Genomic DNA, 12,953 nt, shown 5'->3' on the forward strand with positions numbered 1-12,953 from the left:
GCCCCCTACTGCCACAATATATATATATATATATATGTATATATATATATATATATATACCGTGTGGGCTATTTGTTTGTCTTCTTATTTTTGTTCTTCTTCTTGTTATTATTTCATATTCTTATTTATGATTTCTCTTTTAGGTAATTTGAGCATTTACAAGATTGTATCTATGCCATTGTGTCATTCTTTTGATTTAATGAAGGTTAATAAAGCTATTGTAATAATCATATCCTGCATGTCTTTTTCCATAGGAACAACTGTAAACTTACTTTTGCCCATAGCTAATATTGCCATCTCCTTCTCTCTCCACAGTGCTCAGATTCCACCCTGTGAGGGCAACTGACTCAGCCACATCTGGTTTACTCTCCATAAAAGATTGGGCTTCCTGGAAGAAGGCATTATTTTTGGCAAGAACTGCTGAGAAACTGTCCTGATACTATTGGCTAACCAGCTGATTGACTGAGACTGTTTTTAGCCCAAAGAGTTAGAGGGTAAATACTCCCAAGTGCATTTATTGTTTCCAGCCTTGCACCTGATGCTGCTGGGATAGTCTGTGCTCGCACCTGTGACCCTTAGTTGAATTAGTATATTTAAGAATCCAATGTTATATTCAATCAAAACAGTTACTTCCAATTGTCAAAAAACAGACTGCATTAAAATAAGAAAGAAGCTACAAAACACCTCTTCATTATCAAAGATATTGACTGTGCTACTATTTTGCCCAAAACAAAGTCATCATTAAAAGCACAAGAATTAAAGGACCATTCTACAAGGAAAAGAATAAATAGCACAACAGTGGATAGTCGGAGGAATACTGGAAATGTCAGCTGGGTATCGAAAAAATATCTGAAAGGTTACAAGACAAAGTGTAAAAAAGAATTATAATAGAAGCTAAGATAAATAACAAAAGCGTTTTGTAGTACTGCAGCAAAAAAGACATTTTAAAAAACTCTAGAGATGCACAAGGAAAAATTATTGAAAATGAGCAAGCAATAACAAATAAGTAAATATTTCACTCAACCTTTTACAAAGCCAAAAGTAAATGGGACACCTCAGGCACAAAGTGAAATTTTCTCTGTGTTTAAGGCTTTTAAAATAGAATAGTCAGATGTGTTGCAGGCATCCATGAGTGTTGAAAACTAATAAAACTCCTAAACCTGATGTACTTTTGACAATAGTACTGAAAGAGGTAGAGAACTTCATTTGCAGTTTATGCAGTTTTATCCAGGAGAGGTTGGTACAGATGAATACCTGGTCTGCTTGAGAGCTAAAACTAAGTTGAAATAAGTTTATTAATAGAGCTGATATTCCATCAAGCCTGAATAGGCCAATGTGCTTTAACCTCCTAAAAGTGCGGGGGTGGACCTCCAGTAAGAATCTCTTCAGAACAACTACTGAATGTTGGTGTAGGAAACGGGCAACAACATGCCAGTGGTAGCCCTACATAGACAGCACTAGGATGGTTAACCAGTAACATGGAATTGATTATGGGCACAAGCTGAAAGGCCACTTCTGGCCAGTTTTATTTGACCCTGGAGTTCTAGGTAGTAATAGACCAAAGCATCAGAGGAGCAGAGAAATGTAGTTGTAGAGGATTTCATCTTACAGGGAGAAAGCCACCCCAAAAAAGTACTTAGTGACTGTTTTTATATAATTAAGCAGTAATGTTTTATTACTTCCCTAGTGTGTTGTAAAAAATTTTTTCATTTTTGTCTTCTAGTCCTGGATTTCATAGACAGTGGGATTCAAGTAAGAAGAAGGTTGTTTTGAGTGTTACAGATGAATGCATTGATACTGAAAAAAGGGATTCTGGGAATGAATGTCCTTTCTGCTTGTTGGGAACAATTCCAAAAGAAGGTAATCTAGGATGGTCTGCAGGATCAAATGAAGCAAGTATGGGAACAAGTGCTAGCCTAATGCAGAAGACTAGTCTTTCAGGAAAGGAAAAGCCAGATCCTGGGTAAAGACCAATTAAATGGTAACTGGTCAGTCTAAATCCTCCTCTTCAATGAAACCACTATATGGTTAAAGATTTCTAACCTTTTTAAAGAAAGTAATTATTGTGTATTGGTGGAGTCTATGCTAACTGAAGCATCAACTCCAGTGGGATAAACCTTAATATTTGCTCAGCATGGTAGGAGTCTCATTTGAGTCTGGCACTCTTATACCTTCCATGTGCTATTGGGTGACAGAAACTCTTAGCAAGGGTTAGTCTTATAGACCCTCAAAAGATATGGAATGAGTGGGATGTTCATTTAACCAAAGTAAAGCCTAGAGAAGTTAAGGTAGATGCAAAAATGATTGAAGTGGTGAATAGTAAGAAAGAGAGGCTCCATCTTGAACTGCATAGTTTTATCCTAGAACAGCAACTTAAGATGAAACAATTGTTTGATTGATGGAAAGCAGGTTTTGCAAGGCATGACAAAGATTTTGGTTGAATTGATGCAGCATTTGACCTATTCGCATAACCTTGTACCAAGATTTCCAGATGTTATTGGCTGAGATGTTGGAAACGGAGTTATTCGTGAAAATTCTAGTCCTTGGGCAGCTCCAGTATTACTGATGAGGAAGACAGACAAAATGTGGAGATTTTGTTTTGATTCATAGCTCAATGTTGTCAAATATAAGGATTTGTTACCTCTACTTTGTATTGAGGAGACACTGACAACCTTCAAAAAGGCCAATTCTTTTTCCTCACCTGAACTCACCAATGGATATTGGCAAGTCAAAATAAATCCACAGGGCATGGACAAAACAGCTTTTTCTACACCCTTTGGATGGAGGAGTTTAAATGCATGCCTTTTTGACAATGTAATTCCGTAGACACAATTCAGCACATCATGCTATAGTGTCTAAGGACACAGATATTTGACTCCCTTGTGATTTTTATATAATGTACACTTATATAATCTGGAAAGGGTATTTAAATGGCTGCAATAGTATGGACTGTGGGTACAATCGCAGAAATGCCTGATCTTCCAAAGAGAGTTAAGCATCTGGACTTGTAGTGTACTGAGATGAGGTTTCTCCTGATCTGGAAAAAGATGACAACAGTCCAGAATTGGAAAGTCGTAAAGACTGTTAAGAAAGTATTTCTTTCAAAGATGTCCCTTTTACCACTTTTGAGAAAACAATCCACTTGTTAGTTTACAGGCTGCTAACATGGGAGATATGGAGCAGCACAATTGTCTAATTTCAATTTTGAAACAAAGTACTGTCTAGGCTTATAGAACATACATGCAGATGTACTTTGACAGAAGGGGCATTAGTAAATATGCACTTATTTCAAGCTTCAGATATAGTATTGTAGAAAGAAAACAGAATTTGGAGCTGAATTGACTGGCATGAATTGCAACTTGGATTTATTACCTGGGTTGAATTAAATGTGCTGCAAATCAACAGTTGCCTTTCATTGACTGGTAAAAGACTACTAAATTGAAAACTGTAACAGCAATGGATGTACTTTCAAGTTAAAGATGGTAATCTGGAACAAAATTGGTAAGAACTGAGTACAGGTCAAGAAATTGTTGTTCCAGCTGGGAACCAGAGAACTGTATGAGAGTAATACCATTACTCATTATGACATCTGAGTTGGGCAAGAATTATTTGCTTAAAATAAGCGAAGAAGCCCAAAAGTGGGCCATAGAATGTCTTTGCTGTTTGTTGGGTTGGCCTGATCCAGAGGTAACGGTTCCCTTGCACCCTGTTAGGACCTCCTCTTTCTTGGAGGTTGTAGCATTAGATTATTTGTGTTTAGGTCGATCAGGTGATGAGAAACCTTATGTAAATAAAAGAAAAAGAAAAGAGGTAAAAATTAATCCATGTAATACAATGATAATATCAATTATGACTTTAAATGAACAAAGTAACAGAATGAGGAAGGCTGATTGAGGAACTGCTTTGTAAATGTGTCAAAGTAAAGCAAATAAATAAATAACACGGTTGGCTTGCCTGGCAATTTTTCCTCATAGGAAAATCACTAAACTGAGTTTCTAATAACAAGAAAGTGCTTAGAATTAGAAAAGCCTTAGGCCTACACAATAAAACTGCTCTCTTATCTCTCAGTGACAGAGGAATAATTATATTGCTACTCCTACATAAAATGTGGTTGTGTAAATCCTAGTAGACAGAGATATCAAACTGTGCTCCACATGCAAACAGAACACCATTAGAAGTTCTAAATAGATTAAATATGCCAAACCAATTAGGAAAAATAAAAGCTAAGAAGCAAGAGAAACATTCATGTTCTTCTAAAATTGTAAAAAAAGCAGTACATCTGTGTGACCAATACAGAAAAGCTGAGTGAAGACTCAACTGCTGTAATTGGCTATTAATTCATATAAAGAGATAAAACCTTAAAAAAAAGTTACAAAGCGAAAGCAAAAAAGGTAAACAAAGTAAGGTGAAATTTGAAGTCAGAACTAATATTTCATAAAGCACATTAAAATGAAAGTGTAGAGAAGACCACAAATCTAACCAAAGAGCCAGTTTAGAAGGGCGCAAATGAACAATGCACAAGGCTAAGCCCCTGAAATTCTGTATTGGCCAAAGGAATCTTAAGTAGAACAGAAGATTAAAGTACCTTGAACCTGTTTCCATATAACAGGTTTTGCCCCACCACCTATGGTATTTTCAGTTAATGTATATACCGTATATACTCACGTATAAGTTGGGTCTTGAAATCCATAAAATCCATCATAAAATCAGACCCCGACTTATACACCCATTCAAAAATAGACTTTTTTTTTACATCTTATTGCTTCCTGCAATCTTGCACCAGTTTCTTGGACATATTGAATTTTGTTGCAGCAGCGCAGTTACCAATTTCTAAATGACTTTTAATTTTAAACAAGCATCATATTTTCTTCTGATCGAACACTCCATTGTAGATAAGGGATTCTCTCATGATAAAGGTGTATGAGGGTGTAAGATACAAAAAACACAAAACAGTGTAAACATCGCTTTGGAATATTTCGGGTATTACTGTGTAGTCATTTAGGCATAATACATAGAAAAAAATGTCAGTGTGCTTCATGGTTACTTTCTCAGGTTGGCATTAGCATATCATAATCTACTGGACCAATAGCGTGAGTTTCCACATTCGACTAATACGACCGACGATATAAAATAGTAAAAATTACATGGTACAATAAAGTCCCGAATTATCTGTGGGAGAACTTAAACGCAAGTATATATGGAACTTTTTACAAAGTATTACAAGTACTGTATATACTTAAATGAAGTTGTAACAATGAAATATTGAAACACAAGGAAAAGGACTGAATGTAACTAAAGGGTTATCTAAATGTGGCTTAAAGCTTGAGCATTTGAGGTCTGCCTCTTCTTTGAGAAACCACCAGCTTGATTTTCCAAGGTTAGAATGAGGTAAATAAGCAATAAACACCCCTCTCGAAAGTGAGGATAAACTAATGGGAAAGCCCAAAGATCCCTCCTAGGAAGCAGCACTAAGTCAATTGTAAAGTCCGCAGGAATCCCCTTCAACGGGACGGCATTCAGGTAAATGAAAGAGTCGAAAGGAGTCAGAAAATACTGGTGGCACCTGATGATTGGATGAAATAATAAAGCTATGCATATTAAGAGTCACATGACGTGATGTATTAAATAAGGTAATGGTAGCATAAAAGCAAATGAATTGTACTATTGATTGCTCACTCCATGGACTAAAACATTTGTGCATATCTACGTGAAAATAAAGAATTGTTCTGCATTGTCATCTGGACACTGGAGAAAAGTGGAGAAAATGGAGAAAAGTTTTTTCCACGACACACCATCAAAGAAAATCAAAGGACTAGAGGTTAGACCTATGATAAATTACAATAAATGCTGGCTTAACGTATACAACCTTAAAGACATTTCAAAGTCAGCCTATCTGAAGATGAAAATGGAGAACATAAAGCATTTTAGCAAGATGCAAGACCAGAACTTAAAATAAGTTGGACAAATTTGTAAAATGGGTTACAGATTGCATAGAATGTGAAAAAATCACAGCAGGTTTGAAAAGATGAACAGGCTCCTATTTTCAGTGTATAGGATCTATTCTTTATATACTGATTATCACCATAAAATAATATTTATGTTATAGCAGCAAGTACTTTTTTCTCACACCAGACATTGTAAGACTAAGGGCCTCATGCAAAATGCCGTGCATAGAATTCACACTAAAACATTGATACGGACAAAAGTGGAAATGAGCCTATGCACAAAAAAATCCAGATGCATAAATCTGTGCGTATGCCAACTTCCACATTCTTCTGCTCCATAAATCCAGGTCAGCATGAAAAGTAACGCACGTGCCTCTTTGAAATCAATATAAATAGCCCTTAAGCTCAGCGTTCTGTCAAAAGAAAATGGTAAAAGCACGGGGGAAATAGAAGAATTTCAGCGAAAACCAAGTGGAGGCAAGGGAAAACGTACTATTTGTTGGTTTAAACAGTGGTATAAACAACAAAATCGAGTGATATAGAGTGTCGGAGAAACTCGAAAGCGTAAGTACACAAAGTTGCTTGTTAGGGTACACAGAAAAGTAAAAAATAGGGGCACAGTGGGAAAAAAGCTTGAAATTTCAACTTTAATTTCGAAATTTTCACTTTAATCACTTAGTTTATTCTGTCATTAAAGCAGAACATCATAAACTTCATCTTAAAATGATTTAATTTACTAGTTTGTCAAATACCCTCATAACTAAAGTAGCACATTAAATGTTTCTTTCTATGTGTTCTTCTATGTGTGTGAATCACTATGTGCTTCTTAAACAGGCTTTCCCTTCCTCCGACAGGACACTGAATCCATTACATCCATAATATTACAGCTCTCTGAATAAATTAAATACTGAAATATATACTTGATATCATTCTCATGATGAATCGACACACAATCAGCTCTGTAAAGATGTTAAGCTATCTTTAAGCTTAGAACGCCGATTATTCAAAACTTTTAAGGAACATTGAAATATCTTCATAGTAATTACTCTACTCATCTATCCTTCCAGTGTCGCGCAATGAATAAAGCACATGGCAGGAACAATCCCTGAACATGGTGCCAGCTCGTTGCTAGCGCTGCTACACCGTGTCCTCACATGTTTACTTATTAACAATACAGATTACTGAAATGATGTTGACGTTTTATATGTATAATGTAATAAACATATTTTGCTGCATTTCATCTTAAAAATTATATCATCATCACATGCAAATACATGCTTTATATAGTGGTTCAGGTTGTGCAATATTATAACTGTATTGCATGTTTACAGTGAGGTAATTGTACTTTTAAGTACAAACATTTCTACAAGGAGCAGTTGATGGAGTGATTGAGTGCGTTTATAGTTCTTGGGATGAAACTGTTTCTAAACCACAAGGTACGTACAGGAAAGGCTCTGAAGCATTTGTTGTATGAGAGCAGTTCAAATAGACAGCATGGCTGAGGCAGCGTGTGCTAGATGCTGTATACTGATAATTCTCTTTACAACCAGCTGCTGTAGAGCTGTGATTCCACACTCAGATACAATGATATAAATACTCCGAGTTGTTCACTAAGAGTAACAATGTTAAAGCAGCTATGGTATTTAAACAATTTGGCTATTCCATGGACCATTATATTGTTACAGGTTAATTACAGTCAGATGCCTTAAACTAATAAACAATATGCGGTTAATTTCAGTGTATATGATAAAGTTGTGTCAGGGATGTGGATTTAAAAAAGAAAGGGAAACCACACTGGAAAAAAAGCACTGCTTTGACGCTGGGTGCCGCCAGTTTCCAAAACCGAGCAGAGAACTTGCATACGCTGGGGATTGAGCTAGTGTGAAAATGTGTGTGGCTTTACACCAAGTTTACTTTTTATACATTGCGATGTGAGCATGGAAACGGGCGTACGCAACATTTTTGTGCGTATGAATCATTTATACCCGTTTATACATGAGGCCCCAGATCTCTTTGTGTATAGTGAAGTCTTACTTTCCATTAGTCTATCAGCATACAAGAGACAGAGTCCACGGGGTTCTCTGCAGCATTGCAGTCTGGGTACTGACCAGGTCAGCCCTGGACACTGAACCATCTTCCTTGGAGAAGGTGACTGTGTTTTTTGGATCATTGTCATGCTGGCTGAGGGCAACAGCTTTTGTTCCAGAATATGTTGATATTTAACACTCTTAGTTCAGGAAGTGATGACAGGTTTATAAAACAAATTTAAAGGATTATCAGAAAAACTTATAAGAAAAGCATGTACACAAATATTAGAGCACACAGAGTGCCAACTAAGGTTTGCACAGGTTTTATTTGTGTCTTCAGTAATACTATTTGGAAAAGTGCCTGAAAATATTTATTGTTTACTCAAGTGTTGTTCTGTTGAATTTCTACTATAATGTCATGGAGTATGTAAACAAACTTTATTGATTTTTATTACTATTTTAACCTTATTAATAACATTTTGTCAAGTGCTAATCAAAAACAATAATTGATCAGTAAATGTAATGTAAATAATACTTAACTGTTAACTGTATATTATTAATTAGGAAAACAATACTTTGTGTTATAATATATATTACCTGACAAATCAAAGAGACCAGGGTTCATGTCCCAGGTCCTCCCTGCGTGGGTTTCCTCCAGATGCTCTGGTTTCCTCCCATAGTCCAAAGATGTGCAGGTTAGGTGGATTGGCAATACTTAACTGGCCTTAGTGAGTGTGTATGTATTTGCCTTGTGATGGGCTGGCACCTTGTCCAGGAATTGTTCCTGCCTTGCTAGCTGGGATAGGCGCCAGCACCGCCTGTGACCGTGTTCAGGACTAAGCAGATTAGAAAATGACTGACCTTATAAATCATGGATTTAGCCCCATTTGTAGAATTTATGTAAACTTAGTCAAATTGCAAATTAGTCCAGGTTTTTGTTCAATAATTACCATCAATTTAAAAACTGTCCAAAGTTAGTGTCGCTTTTGTTTTTCCCGCAGCATGAAACCCATAGAAGTGTAATTTTTCTACCTCTATTCACTCTGCTGCATTTTCCAAATGACCTTCAGGGCAAAACATGTTTTTTTTTTTTAGACTTTGCATGTTTGGTGAAGCGGAGTTGCAAATTTGCAACATTCACATAATTGCATGCAAAATGAATAAGAGCATTTACTGTACAAGTTCAGATATGCCTATCCTGGCAGCACTGAACAGAAGACAGAAACCAACCCCAGATGGAACACCAGCTGACGTCAGGGAATGATAACGCACACCCCATGCATATTTACATTACCAATCTGCCTAACACGAACATGTTTAGATGTGAAAGAAAACCAACTTGACCAAAGTAAATGTGGGGATGGTGTGCAGACATAGGCACGAAACCGAACACAAGGTCATGGATTTGTGAAGTAAAGTGCCATCCTCATAAACGGCACAAAAACGGTACATAACACTCATTGTATACTTTAAAATGCTCAGCATGGAATTCCATCCTTAATTCTGCAGAGATTCACCTCAAACCATCTTACATGGCTTAAAGGATTTAACAGTCAGCTTCAATGTTCATTATTATAAACTATTTTTTTAATTGACTCCATCTGTTTGCTAACAAAATTAATCTCTCACAAGATGAAATATGCATATTTGTTTCAGCCAGATACTGTGTACAAGAGAGGATTATTTTATGTTGTCACTGATGATCTTGCTTCATTATGTAAGACATGTCAACACAGTAAATAATATCTAAATATGAACAAATCAACGATCCTCTTCAGTGATGTTCACAGACTTTTAATGGGCAGTGGCTCAAAAGGGCACTAACCAAAACAGGATTTGTTACATTTTAACAAATTAGTGCCCACTTTTAATTCCGTGTTTCTAATTTCATGGGACATTTGAATGCAAATTTAGGGGCATGATAATATTCACAAAATAGCAAAAATTATTTGTCAATGACTGCTGATTGATTTTTAGATTATCAGAATGGAAAGTGAACTTACTCCAGCCGTTAATGTGTATATATTTTTCTAATATAACTCATTTTAGCAAAAGAAAAGAAAAAATAAAAAATTTCCAATTAGTTAAATGAAATAGCCCATCAAATAAAAAATTTCCAACATATACTACCTATTGTGAGTCCAGTATTCAACAGGCCATTAGAACAGGTCATCATGTCCCATACATCACTATTTCTTTTAGGTATTAGGCTTTCAGCAAAGATTAGTAAAAATCATTATCATATAAAACCTTAAAGTAAAATGTAAAAGCATTTTACATATATTATATATAATAAAATCTCTCAGTAGTAAAATCAAAAGAAAAATAGTAATACTAGCTAGCTAGCTGTTGTCAACTTTTTGTGTTTATAGCAAAATTATTCTTTTGGATTGCATGTTTTGATAACAGAGTGACTTCATCTACTGAATGTTAAAAGTGAAAGCTATCTCAGCAAAGCCTGAAGATCAAAGATGCAAACAGACTGTGTGATAAGAGAGGTTTGTGGCATTGTGTGTTTTCAAATAAATAAGTAAAGACAGTGTGGGTAAGGCTTCGTGTAGGTATATGCAAATGCATACATAACCAGCCCAGGGTTTAATGGGGGAATTGACTGGCCATGAATCCACGTGCAGAGGCATGCGGCTCCATCAATTTCCTTGTTACTGCTCCAGGTTTTGTGATTGCAACACCTGCTCCCAATCAGTACTTAAAAGGGGTGCCTGGGCCAAAAACAGGTAGAAGAAGAAGGAGGAAAAAAGCAGAGGTTAAAGGAAAAGACAGTGAGAGGCAGGATTGGGAGAGGCTGTGTTGTTGCAAATGGAGGCAGATGGTTGGAAGTGAGCCTAAGCAAGTGGAGCACGTGGTCAGCACTCAATAGGGCTAAAGAGGATTGCTCTTAGAGAGCACCTCACTGAGAATGAGCAACCCATTCGCTCTGAGTAGACTTCCATAGACACTAGGGAATGGCAGCAGGAATACGAGTAGCAAGAATTTGAGTTGGATTTTGATGGTTAACTGTACATGTAGGTGGGTGTCTCCTTGTTCTGAAAGGCTCCTACAAGATAAGAAGAGGAGACGTCAGTTTTAGAGTAATGCATTGGGGCTCAGGGTTTTAAGAAAAGACTTCCCTGGAGTTTTAACCCTACTTAATGATTATTTAACGATTGTTTTTAACCTCCACACATCACCTGATTTTCTGGAAATTTTTAATTACCAAGAAGAAGCACTGCACTATTTTGCACATTGTTGTTTTAATAAAAGCACAAAGCACTTGCAGCTACCTCTTGCTGACTGTGAGTTTGTCTTCATTTGCCTGGCTTATCCTCGGTCTATGAATATTAGTAATTCAAGGTTCAAGCTGCAAAAGGATGTGGAACCAAGCTGGACCAACACAGAACAATAACCACAAACAAAATCTAACAAGCAGCCACAAACTAGCAAAACGTAGAAAACAAATGAATATTATTGTACTCACAGATTAACAGTCTAGGGACACACATAAAGCGCGACATAGCTGCAGCATGGGACTGGCTCTTTCAACTATTTGAAGTCGCAGCTAGAATACACCTTGTGAGCAGTAATACATCTTTCCTTTTTAATATTATTTCACAGGGTCACAGTTTTTTTTTTCAGGTGGGAGGAGAGGAGGGTTCATTTAATGCTTGTTTTGGATCGTTGCAGGAACACATGACTAATTATGCAAGCAAATAAGCCAGGCAGCACTCTGTTGCCAACTCATAGGGAACAGTATATATATATATATATATATATATATATATATATATATATTATTGTTATATACTGGAATAAGACAAAAACACAACAAAAGTGTTTTGTGGCACCTTGAAAGCTAATCCTGTATATTAACAGATGCGTTAACTTTGAGTCTTTCTTAGGTTCTCTAATCGCACTGTCCGAGATGGAGTAGATGCCGATTTTGAGGCATTCTAGGAGTATAAGATGGGTCCGGGTTGGCTGACCCTAGAAGTGATGTCATAGGTCGAATTGTGTCAAGCTTCCTTTCTGCAGTGGGGAAAGAAGGGAGAATTTCATTGCATGGTGCCACCTCATGTACCGGAGGAGAATTACAATCACCAAAGCCCTTAAGATGTTCCCGAAGTGTCTGCGTATGACTAAATGTTATATATCTAGTGGCAGTACTCATAATATTCTCACTATAGTCAGTTAATTTACTCCTCAGTTGAAAACGCTGCAAGTTTTTTTTTGTTTCCATTTTTTTAATGCATACTGGGTGGATGGATGAAGTACTGATCAGGTAATGATATTACCTATGTATGAAGCAGCTCAGCAATGATCTTACAGTACATATATGTGAAAATTCTTTGCCTGGCTGCTCTGATGTCATGCTGGCCTCGCAAAGTATCAGGTGGCGCTGGGAAGAAAATGTAGGTCTAAACCAACTGCTGTGAATTTCCTGGAAAATATTCAGAAAACAAAGTCACTGGCAAAAATAGCATATTTGGTGCAAGAAAATGTTTTGCTGAATTTCAGTTGTCAACACTATTCTTGACTTCTGGAGTGCGGAACTCCCTAGTAAGCCTAGTAATCTTCTTCCCAGTGCTCCCTCTGGTGCTACAAAGTCTGCTTGTGCCCCAATGCACAATTAAAGCACCAGTCAGGTGCAGGTTCTGCTTGCCCTCCAAAACCTTATCCCATGACACAAGTGCATTTCCACTTTATGCATTCAAATGCCCGTTTAAGACAAAAGTAGTATCGTGAGCTGGAGTGACTTATGTCCTAAACTAGACAAAAGTATTTTAGACAAATGCCGTAGAAGACTGATTCTTCTAAAAACCTAATTCACTGCACTTATTTGAAGATTGAGAGCAATTTTTTGAATTAATATCATCTTGTTAATGCAGTAAGAGAAAATTAAAAAGGTTACTGCTTTGAAATTTTTTGGGGTACTGACAGCACTCATTATAATCAGTAATTAAATATCCATCTATATATCAATTTT

Source organism: Polypterus senegalus, chromosome 8 (assembly GCF_016835505.1).
Source record: "Polypterus senegalus isolate Bchr_013 chromosome 8, ASM1683550v1, whole genome shotgun sequence".
NCBI classification, from domain to species: domain Eukaryota; kingdom Metazoa; phylum Chordata; class Cladistia; order Polypteriformes; family Polypteridae; genus Polypterus; species Polypterus senegalus.